Raw genomic sequence first — 13,749 nt, 5'->3', positions numbered from 1 at the left:
CAAATCCAACAAGTGCTACACTCCTCTAACTTTCCCCATCTACCCGTGGTTATCTTTTTTAGTTTGAATTAAGGGAAGTAATTGACTTACACAAGATTAGTAATCCCTCAATAATGTTTTGGGCCTAATTTCCTTTTTAGTTCTTTGTAACATTTTTGATACGGATCTTATTGCTTTCTTTTCTTTTTTTCATCATTCTAAGATTGAGTTAGAAGCTTAGGCGGGATCCAAAACCTGTCAATAAAAGAAAAACCATGTGAATAATGCTGAAATCACCGCCAGTTCGACCTAAGTTCTCCTTCTTGTGCATTGCGACAAGTTCGCCTCTAGCCCATGCCATTTACACCATTTTCACATCCGAAATGTCATCGTTTGCACCCCACCTCAACCATACTAGTTCAGTTTTGGCATTGAACGAATTTACAACAAGAAACCAATCTTTTGTTTCATTCTTCGATTCGAAGCCAACAAGAACCTTACATTTTAGTTTCCTCAACTTCAAGAAGTGCCACATTCCCCTAAGGTTCCCGATGTACCGCATCGTTAAGTTTTTAGCTCGATTCAAAGGATGTAATCGAGTTGCACAAGATTTAGTCATCTCTCAACAATGTTTTGAGTTTAATTTCCTTTTTTGTTCTTCGTAACCATTACTTTGATTCTGATCATATTGATTTTCTTGTCGTTTTCCAACATTCTAAGATTGAATTAGAAGATTAGGCATTATCAAAGACATGACACACTTCCATGTCGTTAATGCTCGAATCAACGCCAATCGGCACCAAGGTGATCCTTCATGGCCGTTGTGAGAAGTTGGCCCCTAGCCGAAGCCTTTTAGACCATTTTCACATGGAAAATTTCATCGTTTACACCCCACCTTGACCATCCTAGTTTAGTTCTTCCACTGCACCAATTTACACAAAGAAACCCGTCTATAGTTTCATTCCTCGATTTGGATTCCCACATAAACCTTACATTTAGTTTCCCTCAAGTCCAACAAGTGCCACACGACTCTAACGTTCCCCATCTACCCGTCGTTATCCTTTTAGGTTGAATTAAGGGAGGTAATTGACTTACACAAGGTTGGTAATCCCTCAACAATGTTTTGGGCCTAATTTCCTTTTTAGTTCTTTGCAACAATTTTGATACAGATCTTATTACTTTCTTTGTTTTTTCTCATCATTCTTAGATTGACTTTGAAGCTTTGGCTGGATCTAAAACCTGTCAATAAAAGAAAAGCCATGTGAATAATGCTTAAATTACCACCAATCCCACCAAAGTTCTCCTTGTGCATTGCGACAAGTCCGCCTCTAGCCCATGCCATTTACACCATTTCCTCATTGTTTGCACCCCAATGCAACCATACTAGTTTAGTTCTGGCATTGAACGTATTTACAACAAGAAACCAATCTTTTGTTTCATTCTTCGATTTGAAGCCAACATAAACCTTACATTTTAGTTTCCTCAAATTCAAGAAGTGCCACATTTCCCTAAGGTTCCCCATATACCGCATCGTTAAGCTTTTAGCTTGATTCAAAGGATGTAATCGAGTTGCACAAGATTTAGTCATCTCTCAACAATGTTTTGAGTTTAATTTCCTTTTTTGTTGTTCGTAACCATTTTTTTTCATTCTGATCAATTATTTATCTATATTGATCTATATATAGATTTATCTATATTTATCTATATTTATGTTTGGATCAATTATTTATCTATATTGATTTAGTTTTTTGCTGCAATATCGCTTCCTGAGTATATTGTCGTCATTGGATTTTATCAATAGGGGTAGTAATTCACGTTTTTTTAAAGTGGTGAATGTTTTTTCAAAGGGTTACATTTGATTTAAGTCTGGTTTATAAATCTATACCTTCCGATTGGGAATTGCGGGAATTGAGTTCCTAATTGAGTTATCCAATGAATTAAGAATAATTAAAATACCATATTTGTGCAAGTGATTCCCAACGCTCTACTGTTTGTTAAATTTGAGTACTTTTTCTATTAATCACTTTGCTTCACTTGAATTTACATTTAAAATTAATCTTTGTTCTCTATTACTTATTTAATATTTTTTCTTTAGTTTCTTTGTTCCTCTTGCTATTCTTTTAATTTGTCTCCCTGTGGAATCGACACCCCAAAGCTGTGCTAAAACTACCGCGTTATTCTTTGGACGTAATCAAATTTTGGCGTCGTTGCCGGGGAGACGGTAGAAGAATTGTGAGATAGTTTTTCTTTTCAACAGTTTGTAAAGGCGGTAACTTCGTTCCCTATTTTAGCTTGCTGCATCTTTTTTTTATTTTCTTTTTCTTTTTGTAGTTTTTTTTTTAGTGTTGGGTTTTTCTCTACCTTGCATGCACAGGTATAGAGACGCCTTGGGTCGGTTTGGTTGTAGACCTGTGTTAGTGTCAGAGTTTAATTTTTCTGATCATTTGTTTGATAATTCTTCTAATTTTGAGAAAATGAGTGGATATGAAGATCAACCCACTAGGACCCTTCAGGATTACCTCCACCCTACACGCACAACCACACCATCATGCATCATGTTTCCAGCTAATATTCGCCAATTGGATTTTAAAACAGGGATGATACAGTTACTCCCTACTTTTCATGGCTTGGAAAATGAAAATCCATATGTACACATTACGGAGTTTGAGGAAGTAGTTGCGACTTTTCATAGTCAAAATGCAACTAATGACATTGTGAGACTTAAGTTCTTTCCTTTCTCTTTGAAGGATAGAGCTAAGAGTTGGCTGTACTCTTTGAGACCACGATCTATTGGGTCATGGAATGAGATGACTCAGGTCTTTTTTAATAAATACTTTCCCCAACATAAGACCAATGCTTTAAAAAGACAAATCTCCACCTTTGTACAAAAGGATAGTGAGACTTTGTATCAGTCTTGGGAGAGATTTAAGGAGCTATTGAGTATGTGTCCTCACCATGGGTATGAGAATTGGCGCTTAGTGAGCTATTTTTATGAGGGACTTACACCTAGAGAGCGTCAATTTGTGGAGATGATGTGTAATGGTGAGTTCTTACAGAAAGATCCTGATGAGGCCATAGAATACCTCAATGAGCTTGCTGAAAAAGCTCACACTTGGATTGGACCTAGTGCTACTGAGAGCACAAATAGGTCACGACCTGCAGGAAACCTAAATGGTGGTGGAATTTACCATCTCAGGGAAGAAGATAACCTAAAGGCTAAGGTTGAGATGCTCACTAGGGAGCTAGAAGTGTTGAAGAATAAAGACTTAAAGCCAACACACGTGGCTAATCATGCAGAGTCTTTTGGACCATGTTTTGTGTGTGGCGGGGTAGATCATCTTGCCCAAGAGTGTCCCATATTTGCTGAGATGAGAGGGATGTATGAGGAACAATGTAATGCCTTAGGTGTACAAGAAGCCTTTTACACATTTCTCTAATACCTACAATCCTGAGTGGCGTAATCACCCCAATTTTAGCTGGAAGTCTAAAAACCAGCCGCCTGCACAACCCCCTAGATCATATCATGCACCATATCATGCACCTTCATCTTCTAGGAGTCCTTTAGAATACACTTTGCATGCTTTTATTGAGGCACAGAGTAAAACTAATCACAAGTTCGAATCTTTGATTATGCAGGTTGTTGAAGAAAACAAAGAGATAAAGAATCATATATCCAAGATAATGAGCTCCTTGAGTGTGAATGAGTGTGGCAAGTTTCCTTCTCAAGCTCAATCTGCACCCCAAGGTCAGCATATGGCACAAAAAAATTTAAAAGAAGTTCATGCCATTATGACAAGAAGTGGTAAGTCCTTACACATCCCAACAACTGATAAGCAAGAGGATGTTGAAGAGGAACAAAGCAATGATAGCACCGAATTCCCCAAGGATGCCGAGGTAATCAAGAGTCCAGTTAAGGTACCATTTCCTCAAGCTTTATAATCTGGTATACGAACTTTGGATCCTAGTAATGAAATCTTGGAGAACCTCAGGCAGGTAAAGATTAACCTTCCTCTTTTGCATGTTATTAAACAAGTTCCCACTTATGCAAAAGTTCTTAAAGATTTGTGTACAGTTAAGAGGAAGCACCATGTTAAGAAGACAGCATTTCTGACAGAGCAGGTTAGTGCTCTAATTGAGCAGCGAATTCCTCCTAAGTACAAGGATCCTGGTTGTCCAACCATTGCATGTAATATTGGGAATCATGAGTTTGGGCAAGCCTTGCTAGATCTAGGAGCTAGTGTTAATTTGATGCCTTATTCCATTTATTTGCAGCTTGGTTTGGGTGAAATTAAGCCTACTTCTGTCGTGCTTCAGTTGGCTGATCGTTCAATTAAGAAACCGAGGGGGATAGTTGAGGATGTTTTGATCCAAATTGACAAGTTTTATTATCCTGTTGATTTCTTAATTTTGGACACTCAATCAGTTGTTGAGTCTAACTCTAAAGTTCCTCTCATATTAGGTAGACCTTTCCTTGCTACGGCTAATGCACTTATAAATTGTAGGAATGGGTTGATGAAGTTATCTTTGGAAACATGACCATGGAGGTCAACATTTTCCATATTGAGAAGCAGCCAACAGATGACGAGTGCCACCAAATGTATATGATTGATGCACTCATAGACAAGGGAGTTCACACAACTCATGATTTTGATCCCCTTCAATATTCCCTTGTGAATTCTGAGTTTAATACATCTGTTAGTGATTTATCTGATGTTATTGATATTTGTGCTATTTTTGATGAAACTCAGGATTATGGCACACAGGTTTGGCAACAGAAATTTGAGGAGTTGCCTAAGAAATGTGGAAAACAGATTCCTGTAAGTATGAAAGTACCAAGAGTTAAATTGAAATCTTTGCCTAAGTCTAAAGTCTATAAGGTTAAAATGAAAACGTTTCATGATAAAAATATTCTTAGGAGGAGGTTTAAACCTAATGATCGAATATGCTTATATGATTTTGGATCTCACAAGCACAAAGGAAAACTTCGGTTTAACTGACCCATTTCTAGTGAAAAATGTTTTTGTAAATGGGGCGGTAGAAATAGAAGATCCTAAGGATGGTCGGATCTTTAAAGTAAATGGTCAACGCCTTAAAATATTAATTGATGGGCAAGTTTCGGAAGTGGAAGACATTCCACTTGTGGATCCAGTCTATCAACCTTGACCACACCACCAAGGTATGTGTTTCTTTATTTATTTTGTTTTGCTTTGTTTTGTTTTTGTTTTTTCTTATTTTCTTTCTTTTCCTTTTTGTTTACTGTTGTTTTCTTTGTTTTTGATTGCAGGATAGTTTCATTTTGTCATTTCAGATTACCATCTTTGGTGTTTAGGGAGCTACCCACGTCACTCATCAGGTGTATTCTACCATTTTCAGTTACTCCCCATTCAATTTTGATTCTTAAACATTGAGGACAATGTTTCATTTAAGTTGGGGGGTGGTGGTACAAATTCAGTTTTTAAAATGCTTTTTGGAACTCTGTGGCATATTTTCATGTGTCAATTTTTTTTAATTTGCATCATACGTGCATCATTTTCACATGTGTACTCATTCTCATTCATAGCCATCTTCGTGAATTCATCAAACCCACCAGATCATTTTTTGCTGAAACATTCGCAGAATCCTTAATGCACTTATCCAAGCTTTGTGGTAAGATGGTGGTTTAACACATGTAGCTAGAGAACTCTTTTGCTTAAGTTTTCATGTGAGTTTGGAGAGGATTGAGAGCATACAAATGCAGTAAATTGTGATAAGCGTTCATTGATCTGTTGAATTGGGCACTTCTTTTGAGAATATCATTACATGGTTTGCGGTACAATGGTGGATATACTTGGGATATGACGAAGGTCAACTTAGGATTAACGTTTGAGCCTTTCAAGCTATCCTTTCCATTATAGACCCCTAGTAGCCAACTTTGAGCCAATAAAACACTTGTAGCTTTTTCTTTTCATATGCCCATATCATCCATGCCTCTCCACATTGGAGTATAACCTATACACAGATTTTCTTATCCTTTTTACTTCCAAGTGTATACTAGGTGTGGAATTTGTATTTTCTTTCTTTAATTTTATCATTTTCAATTAAAAAAAAAAGAGAAGAAGAAGACGACGGAAAAAAAGAGAAGAGTACAAGTTGCAAAGTGTTCAATTGAGTGAGCTCCAAAAAAAAAAAAAAAAAAAAAAAAGAAGTTGTTATAGATGGAAAGAATACAAAAGTGGCATGTGTTTGTCCATCAAATTGTTGAAAAAAAAAAAGGAAGAAGAAGGAAAAGCATTATTATTTGATGATCTGAAAAGTTGGAGAGTATATTAAGTGAGAAGTGTGGTCTATTGAGATATTTAATAAAATTTCATTTGTATGTACTTGGAAGTTTTTGAATCCCTTTCATCCTTTTTTTTCATATAACCCCAAAACCAAGCCACATTACAACCTTTTGTGTTAACCATTCTAATCCTAAATAAGCTGTTGAAAAGATTGATGGAAGTCTCATTTGTTAGTGTTCCTATCATAAGATCAATGTTTGCTTGTTGCTTGTACATAATTGCCTAATTTTCTATGAGAGTGAATATACACACCCATTGTCAACTCCATAGAGAGAGCCCTTACACGAAACACTATTATACCCGTGAGTTATGGAGTTGAACCTTTTGCTTAAGATGTTCTTGATGTTGCATGTGTCAAGGTTAGTGGTACGATGGTTATGGCTTGGAAAACACACACACACTCTGTGGATTGCTATAGGTGGATTGATCTTGATGGGTTATTGGATTCCTTAGATTGTTTTGATATGTGAATCTGGAAAGTGTGACTTGATGGCTTTTCTGTGTGATTTTCTTTGGTCTCTTTCGTTGTTTTGACATGAAGATTGCTAGGGACTAGCAAGGAGTAAGTTGGGGGGTGTGATGAGTGTGCGAAAGTGCACTCTATATACTCTATTATTGGACTAAAATACTAAAATGTGAATAGAAATCATAGGAATTAATGTGTATTCTTAAATTGAATTTCTATTTATGTTGGGATACTCCTAAGCAGTTTTTTTATGTCTAATTTCAGAGTTTATAAAAGAGCAAGTCAAGCCTAGCCAAATTCAAAGGAGGACATTCATGGGGTTTGAGAGCAATTTGGAAGAAAAGAAAAAGAAAAAAAATCACAAAATGAAACCACAAGAAGTCCAAGTCCGAAATTCGCTAGGAGACAGTCTGGACATACTTTAGTCTTTTGACTTTATCTTTTTACTCATATATCTGATTGATGCGATTCTTAATGCATTGGAAAGCTATCTTAAAGGGCTATAACTTTGTATCTAATAAGGATTTCCAAATTCGAACTCCTGAAGGCTGTACGTGGCTGCCAAGATAAGTCCTAAAACTTAGGTGATTTTTTTATGCGGAAATCAAGAGGACATTAGGGTTTCTTTCTTACCCTATATAAGCATATCATTAGCACGAAATGGAGGGGAGGAAGAGGCACAAGAGGTAGATCTGAAGAGAGGAGAAAATCACTTCCATGGCCACCGTTCGTTTCAGTTTTCTCTGGAGATTTTTGTTGTCCATTATATTTATGGGTAACTAAATTCTCAAGTAGGGTTAGGGATGAACTTGCACATTAGATGGTATTTCTAATTTATTCTTAATTCATGTATTTGATTTTCAATTGCTAAAACTCTTTTGTTTTATCATACTCAATTCATCGTTAATGTTTTCTTCTCCGAATAATCATAGAATTTATTGTGTTTATGGATTCAGTCATGCTTTTTCTATTGAATGGATTAGTTCTTTGATTATGTTTGGATCAATTATTTATCTATATTGATTTAGTTTTTTGCTGTAATATCGCTTCCTGAGTATATTGTCGTCATTGGATTTTATCAATAGGGGTAGTAATTCACGTTTTTTAAAAGTGGTGAATGTTTTTTCAAAGGGTTACATTTGATTTAAGTCTGGTTTATAAATCTATACCTTTCGATTGGGAATTGCGGGAATTGAGTTCCTAATTGAGTTATCCAATAAATTAAGAATAATTAAAATACCAGATTTGTGCAAGGGATTCCCGACGCTCTACTGTTTGCTAAATTTGAGTACTTTTTCTGTTAATCACTTTGGTTCACTTGAATTTACATTTAAAATTAATCTTTGTTCTCATTTACTTATTTAATATTTTTTCTTTAGTTTCTTTGTTCCTCTTGCTATTCTTTTAATTTGTCTCCCTGTGGAATTGACACCCCAAAGCTGTGCTACAACTACCGCGTTATTCTTTGGGGGTATCAGTTCCCCATCTACCGCATCGTTAAGCTTTTAGCTTGATTCAGAGGATGTAATTGAGTTGCACAAGATTTAGTCATCTCCCAACAATGTTTTGAGTTTAATTTCTTTTTTTCATCTTCGTAACCATTTTTTTCATTCTGATCATATTAATTTTCTTGCCATTTTCCTACATTCTAAGATTAAATTAGAAGATTAGACATTATCAAAGACATGACACACTTCCATGTCGATAATGCTTGAATTACCACCAATCGGCACCAAGGCGATCCTTCATGGCGGTTGCGACTTGTTGGCCTCTAGTCGAAGCCTTTTAGACCCTCTTCACAAGGAAAACTTCATCGTTTACACCCCACCTTGACCATACTAGTTTAGTTCTTGCACTGGACCAATTTACACAAAGAAACCCGTCTATTGTTTCATTCCTCGATTTGGATGCCCACATAAACCTTACATTTAGTTTCCCTCAGGTCCAACAAGTGCTACACGCCTCTAACGTTCCCCATCTACTCGTGGTTATCTTTTTTAGTTTGAATTAAGGGAAGTAATTGACTTACCCAAGATTAGTAATCTCTCAACAATGTTTTGGGCCTAATTTTCTTTTTAGTTCTTTATAACATTTTTTATACGGATCTATTACTTTCTTTGTTGTTTCTCATCATCCTAAGATTGACATAGAAGATTAGGCTGGATCCAAAACCTGTCAATAAAAGAAAGGCCATGTGAATAATGCTGAAATCACCGCCAATCCGACCTAAGTTCTCCTTCTTGTGCATTGCGACAAGTCCGCCCCTAGCCCATCCCATTCACACCATTTCCTCATCCGTAATGTCATCGTTTGCACCCCACCTCTACCATACTAGTTCAGTTCTGGCATTGAATGAATTTACAACAAGAAACCAATCTTTTGCTTCATTCTTCAATTTGAAGCAAACATAAACCTTACAATTTAGTTTCCTCAACTTCAAGAAGTGCCACATTCCCCTAAGGTTCCCCATCTACCGCATCGTTAAGCTTTTAGCTTGATTCAAAGGGTGTAATCGAATTGCACAAGATTTAGTCATCTCTCACCAATGTTTTGAGTTTAACCTCCTTTTTTGTTCTTTGTAACCATTTTTTTCATTCTGATCATATTGATTTTCTTGTCTTTTTCCAACATTCTAAGATTGAATTTGATGATTAGGCTTTATCAAAGACATGACACACTTCCATGTCAATAATGCTCGAATCAATGCCAATCGGCACCAAGGCCCTTCATGGCCGTTGCGACAAGTTGGCCCCTAGCCGAAGCCTTTTAGACCATCTTCATAAGGAAAATTTCATCGTTTACACCCCACCTTGACCATACATGTTTAGTTCCTGCACTGGACCAATTTACACAAGGAAACCCGTCTCTTGTTTCAATCCTCGATTTGGATGCCCACATAAACCTTAGATTTAGTTTCCCTCAGGTCCAACAAGTGCCACACGCCTCTAACTTTCCCAATCTACCCGTGCTTATCTTTTTAGGTTGAATTAAGGGAAGTAATTGACTTACACAATATTAGTAATCTCTCAACAATGTTTTGGGCCTAATTTTCTTTTTAGTTCTTTATACGGATCTTATTACTTTCTTTGTTGTTTCTCATCATTCTAAGATTGACTTAGAAGATTAGGCTGGATCCAAAACCGGTCAATAAAAGAAAGGCCATGTGAATAATGTTGAAATCACCGCCAATCCTACCTAAGTTCTCCTTCTTGTGCATTGCGACAAGTCCGCCCCTAGCCCATCCCATTCACACCATTTCCTCATCGGTAATGTCATCGTTTGCACCCCGCCTCTACCATACTAGTTCAGTTCTGGCATTGAACGAATTTAAAACAAGAAACCAATCTTTTGTTTCATTCTTCGATTTGAAGCAAACATAAGCCTTACAATTTAGTTTCCTCAACTTCAAGAAGTGCGACATTCCCCTAAGCTTCCCCATCTACCGCATCGTTAAGCTTTTAGCTTGATTCAAAGGATGTAATCGAGTTGAACAAGATTTAGTCATCTCTCAACAATGTTTTGAGTTTAACCTCCTTTTTTGTTCTTCGTAACCATTTTTTTCATTTCGATCATATTGATTTTCTTGTCATTTTCCAACATTCTAAGATTGAATTTGATGATTAGGCTTTTTCAAAGAGATGACACACTTCCATGTCGATAATGCTCAAATCAGCGCGAATCGGCACCAAGGCGATCCTTCATGGCCGTTGCAACAAGTTGGCCCCTACGCGAAGCCTTTTAGACCATTTTCATAAGGAAAATTTAATCTTTTACACCCCACCTTGACCATACTTGTTTAGTTCTTGCACTGGTCCAATTTACACAATGAAACCCGTCTATTCTTTCATTCCTCGCTTTGGATGCCCACATAAACCTTACATTTAGTTTCCCTGAGGTCCAATAAGTGCCACACGCCTCTAACGTTCCCCATCTACCCGTGCTTATCCTTTTAGGTTGAATTAAGGGACATAATTGACTTACACAAGATTAGTAATCTCTCAACAATGTATTGGGCCTAATTTTCTTTTTAGTTCTTTATGACATTTTTTATACGGATCTTATTACTTTGTTTGTTGTTTCTCATCATTCTAAGATTGACCTAGAAGATTAGGCTGGATCCAAAACCTGTCAATAAAAAAGAAAAGCCATGCGAATAATGCTAAAATCACTGTCAATCCGACCAGAGTTCTCCTTCTTGTGCATTGCGACATGTCCGCCTCTAGCCCATGCCATTTACACCATTTCCTCATCCGAAATGTCATCGTTTGCACCCCACCCCAGCCATACTAGTTCAGTTCTGGCATTGATCGAATTTACAACAAAAAACCAATCTTTTGTTTCCCTCTTCGATTTGAAGCCAACATAAACCTTACATTTTAGTTTCCTCAAATTGAAGAAGTGCCACATTCCCCTAAGGTTCCCCATCCACCGCATCGTTAAGCTTTTAGCTCGATTCAAAGGATGTAATCGAGTTGCACAAGATTTAGTCATCTCTCAACAATGTTTTGAGTTTAACCTCGTTTTTTGTTCTTCGTAACCATTTTTTTCATTTCGATCATATTGATTTTCTTGTCGTTTTCCAACATTCTAAGATTGAATTTTATGATTAGGCATTATCAAAGACATGACACACTTCCATGTCGATAATGCTCGAATCAACGCCAATCGGCACCAAGGTGATCCTTCATGGCGGTTGCGACAAGTTGGCCACTAGCTGAAGCCTTTTAGACCATTTTCTTAAGGAAAATTTAATCGTTTACACCCCACCTTGACCATACTAGTTTAGTTCTTCCACTGCACCAATTTACACAAAGAAACCCGTCTATTGTTTCATTCCTCGATTTGGATTCCCACATAAACCTTACATTTAGTTTCCCTCAAGTCCAACAAGTGCCACACGCCTCTAACATTCCCCATCTTCCCGTGGTTATACTTTTAGGTTGAATTAAGGTAAGTAATTGACTTACACAAGATTAGTAATCCCTCAACAACGTTTTGGGCTAATTTCCTTTTTAGTTCTTTGCAATATTTTTGATACGGATCTTAGTACTTTCTTTGTTTTTTCTCATCATTCTAAGATTGACTTTGAAGCTTTGGCTGGATCTAAAACCTGTCAACAAAAGAAAAGCCATGCGAATAATGCTGAAATCACCGCCAATTCAAGCAAAGTTCTCGTTCTTGTGCATTGCGACATGTCCGCCTCTAGCCCATGCCATTTACACCATTTCCTCATCAGAAATGTCATCGTTTGCACCCCACCCCAACCATACTATTTCACTTCTGACATTGATCGAATTTACAACAAAAAACCAATCTTTTGTTTCCCTCTTCGATTTGAAGCCAACATAAACCTTACATTTTAGTTTCCTCAAATTCAAGAAGTGCCACATTCCCCTAAGGTTCCCCATCCACCGCATCGTTAAGCTTTTAGCTCGATTCAAAGGATGTAATCGAGTTGCACAAGATTTAGTCATCTCTCAACAATGTTTTGAGTTTAACCTCGTTTTTTGTTCTTCGTAACCATTTTTTTCATTTCGATCATATTGATTTTCTTGTCGTTTTCCAACATTCTAAGATTGAATTTTATGATTAGGCATTATCAAAGACATGACACACTTCCATGTCGATAATGCTCGAATCAACGCCAATCGGCACCAAGGTGATCCTTCATGGCGGTTGCGACAAGTTGGCCACTAGCTGAAGCCTTTTAGACCATTTTCTTAAGGAAAATTTAATCGTTTACACCCCACCTTGACCATACTAGTTTAGTTCTTCCACTGCACCAATTTACACAAAGAAACCCGTCTATTGTTTCATTCCTCGATTTGGATTCCCACGTAAACCTTACATTTAGTTTCCCTCAAGTCCAACAAGTGCCACACGCCTCTAACATTCCCCATCTTCCCGTGGTTATACTTTTAGGTTGAATTAAGGTAAGTAATTGACTTACACAAGATTAGTAATCCCTCAACGACGTTTTGGGCTAATTTCCTTTTTAGTTCTTTGCAATATTTTTGATACGGATCTTAGTACTTTCTTTGTTTTTTCTCATCATTCTAAGATTGACTTTGAAGCTTTGGCTGGATCTAAAACCTGTCAACAAAAGAAAAGCCATGCGAATAATGCTGAAATCACCGCCAATTCAAGCAAAGTTCTCGTTCTTGTGCATTGCGACATGTCCGCCTCTAGCCCATGCCATTTACACCATTTCCTCATCAGAAATGTCATCGTTTGCACCCCACCCCAACCATACTATTTCACTTCTGACATTGATCGAATTTACAACAAAAAACCAATCTTTTGTTTCCCTCTTCGATTTGAAGCCAACATAAACCTTACATTTTAGTTCTCAAATTCAAGAAGTGCCACATTTCCCTAAGGTTCCCCATCCACCGCATCGTTAAGCTTTTAGCTTGATTCAATGGATGTAATCGAGTTGCACAAGATTTATACATCCCTCAACAATGTTTTGAGTTTAATTTCTTTTTTTGTTCTTCGTAACCATTTTTTTCATTCTGATCATACTAATTTTCTTGTCATTTTCCAACATTCTAAGATTGAATTTGATGATTAGGCTTTATCAAAGACATGACACACTTCCATGTCGATAATGCTTGAATCACTGCCAATCGGCATCAAGGCGATCCTTCATGGCTGTTGCGACAAGTTGGCCCCTAGCTGAAGCCTTTTAGACCATTTTCACAAGGAAAATTTCATCGTTTACACCCCACCTTGACCATACTTGTTTAGTTCTTGCACTGGACCAATTTACACAAGGAAACCCGTCTATTGTTTCATTCCTCGATTTGGATGACCACATAAACCTTACATTTAGTTTCCCTCAGGTCCAACAAATGCCACATGCCTCTAACGTTCCCCATCTACCCGTGGTTTTCCTTTTAGGTTGAATTAAGGGAAGTAATTGACTTACCCAAGATTAGTAATCTCTCAACAATGTTTTGGCCCTAATTTCCTTTTTAGTTC

At 37.1% G+C, this 13,749-nt stretch overlaps 1 non-coding gene across 1 annotated transcript; it reads right to left on the bottom strand.

Moving 5' to 3' along the window:
* Positions 1–2,833: 2,833 nt before the first annotated feature.
* LOC122317609 lies at positions 2,834–2,941 on the bottom strand. Its single transcript, XR_006244537.1, has one exon. It is a non-coding gene; the product is annotated as a small nucleolar RNA R71 (small nucleolar RNA).
* Positions 2,942–13,749: the final 10,808 nt, after the last annotated feature.

Source organism: Carya illinoinensis, chromosome 7, assembly GCF_018687715.1.
Source record: "Carya illinoinensis cultivar Pawnee chromosome 7, C.illinoinensisPawnee_v1, whole genome shotgun sequence".
Classification (NCBI taxonomy): Eukaryota; Viridiplantae; Streptophyta; class Magnoliopsida; order Fagales; family Juglandaceae; genus Carya; species Carya illinoinensis.
The sequence above is the reverse complement of the archived record's forward strand: the minus strand, read 5'-3'. Positions and strand labels throughout refer to the sequence as shown.